The sequence below is a fragment of the Crotalus tigris genome, unplaced genomic scaffold (genome assembly GCF_016545835.1).
Source record: "Crotalus tigris isolate CLP2741 ecotype Arizona unplaced genomic scaffold, ASM1654583v1 scf7180000018371.15429387391:27106975, whole genome shotgun sequence".
Lineage (NCBI taxonomy): Eukaryota > Metazoa > Chordata > Lepidosauria > Squamata > Viperidae > Crotalus > Crotalus tigris.
Window position 1 is genome coordinate 5,467,139 of NW_024096970.1, and position 7,230 is coordinate 5,474,368.

Below are 7,230 nucleotides of genomic sequence, written 5' to 3' on the forward strand. Positions count from 1 at the left end.
AGAATTCTCCTCTCCTAGGGAGCTGAGGGTTCTCTTAATCAGGTCAATAGCTTTCTCTAGGATCCAGCCTGAGTACGATGTCCAGCTCCCTTCCTCTTCACTTGCATCCAGGGATTTCCCCATCTCCTCTTCCATTTTGATTCGTTGGCTCCGTCTCAGGGTCACCTTTTTTGATTTCTTTTCCCACTCGCCTTTCTTTCCAACACCCATTGACCACTGAGGTTTCTGTTCACGTGTCTCCACCACCTCTTCTCCTGAGGAATCTGACCTCTCAGATCCTGACATCTGACAGGGTTTCAGTTGGGGCAGCGGCTCCCTTTCTGGGGAGTTTTCTCCCGTCCCTGCTCCGTCGTCTGACATGGTAATTTTTGCAAAGTCCCCTGGCAAGGTTGTCCCTTCCAGGTGGACTAATTCTGCAGGTCCTGCCTAATGTAAGGACCCACCCCATTTTACATCTTAAGAAGACAGAACTCTTGAAATATCTCTTCCAACAGGCATCTTTATTAAGAGAAGATGGTGGAAGCCGTTCTAGACAGGACCTGAGGGGCCAACCCCTACCATTCAAGGTTTTAAGTGTTCCCAGCAGCCCCCACCCCACCTTCCTTCCAGCAACAATCCCAGGCATTACATTTCCACCCCCTTTTCCTCACGGCCAGAAGAAGGGAGACTTCAGAGAGTAGTAGATGAAAGATGATAGCCATATTGTTATGGTCAGTCCTCTTGGTGAGATCCACATTCAGTCCCTTTGAAGTTTTAATGAAGGAAGTGGAGCCATAAAACCTCTTTGCTCATCCCCCTTCCCCTTCATATATGACAGAATCCAGAGAAGGCAGAAATAAAATTTTCCATAGTCGATAACTAGAAATGAAATATAATTGGATTCTGACAGGGCATTTGCCTTCCCCAGCAACTCTGCTGTTGCAGAGGACTCTCTTACAGTAAGTCCTTGCCTGCGCTGGCTCTTTCCCTCCCCCACTACACTTGGCTAGGCAGGGCTGCGTACCACCTTTTCAACCATACCACCGGTTGAAAAGCCCTGGTCTAGGATATAAGCACTTTTTAGCCCCATTCCTAGCAAATGTATCCAAAGTTCTTCATATATCCAGCATAGAAGTAATGAGAACCAACATTCTTTTAGATATTCTCTGAGATAAAATGACACTTGCTCCTGGACAGCATGAAGTAGTTTCTGTATAGGAAGGCCATGTGGCACATCAACTGCCCCTTTTTCCAAAATGAAATTTTGAAGATCACCTTTTAGAAAGAGCCTCTGCATTTTACAGAGCATGTCTTGCACCATTCTAAAACAGCTACCATTCTTATGATCTCTCAGAAGGAACACCTGGAAGATTGAATTGGAAAATCATTCTCTTCTGAGAGATCATGCAAACTGCACCCACTCCAGAATGGCACAAGGCAGCCTTTGTAGGAAGGCCACATGTCACATCATCTAGACACTCTTTTTGAAAGGTGGTTTTTGGAAGAGTGGAGCAGGCATGTTATGGGGAAAGAAGGTCCAAGATTGTGGGATCCAGCAGGGCAGGAAGCTATGCAAGGGGTGCCTTGAGCTAGGGGAGGACCAGTGCAGGTGCTATAGTGCAATTCACCCCAACCCCTGAGATAACCTATGCTGTTCTTAATGACCCATGCGGTTGCTTAACATTTGCAACAGGAACAGCCAGAATTGTCCTTATGCTAGCACCTCTTTTAACGACCACAGTCATAATTTTGGGAGCAGTTGTCATAAATGAGGACAACTTGTATAAGATTCTAGTATAAATATAATATCAGCTATTTAAATATCTATATTTAATAATATTTCTTATCCCTTTTACATTCCAATTCAGTATTGTCAATCTAAGCATACAAAAGGATCAAATAGAATAAAATAAAATGTAGGATCTATACAAAATAACAGTCCCAGTTTTTCATATGGCTCCTTGGGAAAATTGATTGCTACCCCGACATAGAGAATATTGATGTTATCAAATATATGATGCAGATAATATATGAATATAGAAAATTAAGATATTATTAATTGAAAGATTGTAACTGAACACAAAAAAGACAGAACATATCTCCCAAGAGACGGCTTTACACATGGACATCACCAGATGGTCAACACAGAAATCAGATTGACCATGTGCTCTGCAGCCAAAGATGGAAAAGCTCTATACAGTCAGTAAAAACAAGACCAGGAGCTGACTGTGGTTCAGATCATGAGCTTCTCATTGCAAAATTTAGGCTTAAATTGAAGAAAATAGGGAAAAACACTAGGCACTCAGGTATGAACTAAAGCATATCCCTGATGAATATACAGTAGAGGTGACAGATTTAAGGAATTAGATCTGATAGACAGAGTGCCTGAAGAACTATGGACGGAGGTTCGCAATAGTGTAGCAACTAAAACCATCACAAAGAAAAAGAATGCAAGAAAGCAAAATGAATGCAAGAAAGCAAAATGGCTGTCTGAGGAAGCTTTGCAAATAGCTGAGGAAAGTAGGGAAACAAAAGGCAAAGGAGAAAGAGAAAGATACACCCAATTGAATGCAGAATTCCAGAGAATAGCTAGAAGAGATAAGAATGCCCTCTTAAATGAACAGTGCAAAGAAATAGAAGAAAACAATAGAATAGGGAGAAGCAGAGATCTCTTCAAGAAAATTGGAGATATGAAGGGAATGTTTCATGCAAAGATGGGCATGATAAAGGACCAAAATGGCAGGGACCTAACAGAGGCAGAAGAGATTAAGAAGAGGTGGCAAAATTACATAGAAGAACTATACAAGAACGAGCTTAGCGTCCCTGATAACCACGATGGGGTGGTCACTGACCTCAAGCCAGACATCCTAGAATGTGAAGTGAAATGGGCCTTAGGAAAGCTGAGCAACAACAAAGCTAGTGGAGCTGACAGTATTCCAGCTGAACTATTCAAAATCTTAAAAGATGATGCAGTAAAAGTGCTATACTCAATTTGCCTGCAAATTTGGAAAACTCAATAGTGGCCACAGGATTAGAAAAGGTCAGTTTACATTCCAATTTCAAAGAAAGGCAATGCCAAAGAATGCTCAAACTATCGCACCATTGCACTCATTTCACATGCAAGTAAAGTTATGCTTAAAATCCTACAAGCTAGACTCCAGCAGTATGTGGCTCAAGAACTTCCAGAAGTACAGGCAGGATTTCGAAGAGGCAGGGAAACTAGAGATCAAATTGCCAACATACGCTGGATCATGGAGAAAGCTAGGGAGTTCCAGAAAAACATCTACTTCTGCTTCATTGACTATGCTAAAGCCTTTGATTGTTTGGATCACAACAAATTGTGGCAAGCTCTTAAAGAGATGGGAGTACCAGACAATCTTATTTGTCTCTTGAGAAACCTATATGCGGGTCAAGAAGCAACAATGAGAACTGGACATGGAACCACCGATTGGTTCATAATTGGGAAAGGAGTCCAGCAAGGCTGTATTTTGTCGCCCTGCCTATTTAACTTATATGCAGAGCACATCACGAGAAAGGCAGGGCTAGATGAATCAAAAGTTGGAATTAAGATTGCTGGGAGAAATATCAACAACCTAAGATATGCAGATGATATCATTCTAATGGCAGAAAGTGAAGAGGAGCTAAAGAGCCTCTTGATGGGGGTGAAGAAGGAGAGTGCAAAAGTTGGCTTGAAACTTAACATTAAGAAAACCAAGATCATGGGATCTGGCCCTCTCAATTCCTGGCAAATAGATGGGGAAGAAATGGAGGTAGTGACAGATTTTATCTTCCTGGGCTCCAAGATCACCACAGATGGGGACTGCAGCCAAGAAATTAAAAGACGCTTGCTCCTGGGGAGGAAAGCTATGGCAAATCTAGACGGCATACTAAAAGCAGAGACATCACCCTGCCAACAAAAGTGCATATAGTCAAGGCCATGGGGGGGAGGTTGATCACACACATTAACAGCATGAACGAAGAAACCTTGTATTAATTTCAACATGGAGAGAATTTTTTTCTGTAGTTCATCAGTATTTTCTTAGTAATACAGCAAACTGAGGCTTCTGGAGACAAATGTTAAGGATGGTTTTTTACTATTTAGAGCTAAGTACAGAACATCCATTTTATTTTTTGTAAGTATAAATTTATCCACCAACTAGCCTTTCTTAAACCTCCCCTAACCTCCCCACGTAAGTAAAATTCAAATTTTTCTGTCCAATGAGAAATCTATCCTTTCTGTCCAGGGAGAAAAAAGAACCAAGATTTATAATCCAAAGTGTTCCATCATATCAGGCAATAGTGTATGCTTCTTCTTCATACATTGCAACTGGGAAAACCATGTGTTCATAGTTCAGACAGGCCAATTTTAGAGTAATATTATCATCTCTGTCACACAGATCAGCAGCTCCCAAGTCTGTTCCTTTTTCTCAGCTGCAATTCTCAAAAGTAAAAGCTTCCAAGGCCAGCCAAAGTCTTATCTAATTCTGGGCTTCAAGCCAGTTCTGCGTTTTGCTCCAATCTAGGAGCAACAGATAAGATATATATCCTTCCTGGTTTCTGCTGACAGGAGTAAGGAGAAACCTGTGGCTCAAAAGGGTAATACAGCTGCCTAACATGCAAGCTGCCCAGGTTCGAATCCCTGAAGGGTGTGACTAGCTGATGAGGGCTAATGAGCCTGAAATAGCTATACTAGTCTCCCACTAACTCTTTGTCAGCCACAAAATTTTCAATTTATAGTGTTCACAGTATGTGAGGTCAGCCTGCAAAACATGCTCTTAGATTGGAGCGAAACGCAGAACAAACTGATTTATATTTGGTAGACCGGGTGCCTCACCCAACAGATAAGATATATATCCTCCCTATAAAGGGAATAAAAATAAATAAGAATGATTATAGGTTGAGAGCTTTTGCCGATGATTTGGTTGTGACAGTATCTCAACCGACAGATTCGGTAAGGGATTTGGTGGAAATCATAACCCAGTATGGGAAAGTCTCTGGTTTTAAGGTAAATAACAATAAGACTAAAATACTACCGAAAAATATGTCTATGAAGGAAAAGTTAGCTAAATTAACAGGTTTTGAAATAGTGAAAAAGGTTAAATATTTGGGAGTATACATTACAGCTTCTAATGTTAAATTGTACAAAAATAATTATGAGACATTATGGGTAAAAGTGCAAAAGGATTTAAATGATTGGAAAAAGCTTAGATGCAACTTATTTTCATATTTGGTGGACTTGTAGAAATATAAAAGCTTTTTGGATTAAGATTTGGTGGAACATTCGAAAGATTTTTAAGAGAAAGATAAAGTTTACGCCACAATTATTTTTGTTAGGTGTTATTGTAGATTTTGATGTTAAAGAAATTAATTTGATGTTATAACAGTTGCAAGATTATTGGTGGGGCAATATTGGAAGAAAGATTCTTTGCCTACTATGGAAGAATGGATACTCAAGGTGTCTAATTTAGTAGAAATGGCAAAAATCTCCGCTTATTTGAAGGACTATTCACAAGAAAGAGGTATCTCGGTTTGGAGAAGATGGATAGATTATATTCAGAATAAATATGAGACTAAAAAGTATTATCTTGCTTATGAGTAAATTTTAGATTATTATTAATAGTTTAATATGGTTGAATTTATATTAGTTATAGTATTATGGTTTAATTATATTATTATTTTCGTTTTTAATTTGTTAATATTTATCTTGAAAAGGTGTTAAAGTATGTTATGGATTTGATTGTTAGTATAGATGGGTAATGTTAGTTAGATTATGATTGTTTATTTGTAACCCTGTAATCAGCTCTGGGAAGTGGGGGAAGGGTGGGAGGGATTTGGGATATATATTGTATAAAATCTTTAAAACTTTTAATAATAATAATAAAAAGATATATATCCTCCCTGGTTTCTGCTGACAGTAGTAAGTGGGAACCTGTGGCAAAAAAGGGTAATACAGCTGCCTAACATGCAAGGTGCCCAGGTTCAAATCCCTGAAGGGTGTGACTAGCTGATGAGGGCTATTATATATATAAAATTCCTAATAAGTCTTAGAAGTTTCTCCTTTTTCCTCAAGTAATTAATTCGCTGCTTTTCTTTTCCTGAGGAATGGGGCGGAAATTCCCTTTCCCTCCTCATCTGGGGGGGGGGAGAATGCTTTGGGCAGATTTTCAGGAAGACCTTATAAAGTCATAAAGAGGGGCTCAGATGTCACCCAGTTTCATCCACATTGCTGAAAGATTGCTTGATAGTGCTTGTTGTGTTCTGTTGACAGCTTCTGACTGGCTATGTGAATGTAGCCAGTCTTTCCCCTGCTGGTTTGGAGGGCTTCCTTGGATCAAACCGGAGAGCTGCCGCCCCCCCCCCCCTGTGATCAAGGGTCCCCTCTTGCTTGCCACCTCTATGGGGCAACTTTCAACCCTTTCTAGGGTCCCCCAGTGGGACGAAATCAAATGCGAAAGACGGAACCCCATCTTTCTGCGTCTGCATCGCCGCGACGTGAAAACTGAAACAGAGCTCTGATGTTAATCCTGGGATCTTTGGAGCCACTCTCCCCAGCTTACAAGTCATAGCCAAAGTGCTCCTACCACCACTGAGACTACTTTAGCTTTCACTTTCCACATGGTCTCTAGTTCCTCCTTCAGAGGTTTTGTATGTGTGTGTAACTGTGGAAAGTAGGCCCAATTACAACGTGAAAATAACAACATTCCCTGAAAAGCTAAGTAAAAGAAATTATGTATTTTTTCTGAGCTTTAAGGTTTAGAAAAAAAGGAGAAAAGATTAGGGAATAAATAAACAGGGAAAAACTAAATATAGTAACATAGGTTAAACTTTGACAAGGAAATATAAAAATTAATTTTGAGCGTGTTGAAAGAAAAATCCTCATCAGGGTCCAGTCCAAGCAGGAATAATCAAAATGGAGACTGCTTTAGAAAGAAGGTTGCAGTTTATTGAAGAGGAGAGCCAGGCAGAAAGATGGCTCTGGAAAAACTGACCACATGTAGTAGGGAGGGGGTTTTTATACTTTCTTGGGCTTTTGTTTGGAGTTGTTCCTGTGGCATGAACTTTGACCTGAGTCGGAGTGTGTCTTTCTGGTATTCTGATGGTGGTGGGTTAATCCTATTATGTCCCAAAGGTCATATCTTGATTCCCTGGGGCTGTAGCTGATGACTGTTGGGTTTTTGGTGTGTGGGATTGTTGATTCTAGGGATCTTTCTTTCTAATCCAAGCTTCCTAGCTCCAATCTTTCTGACAAGA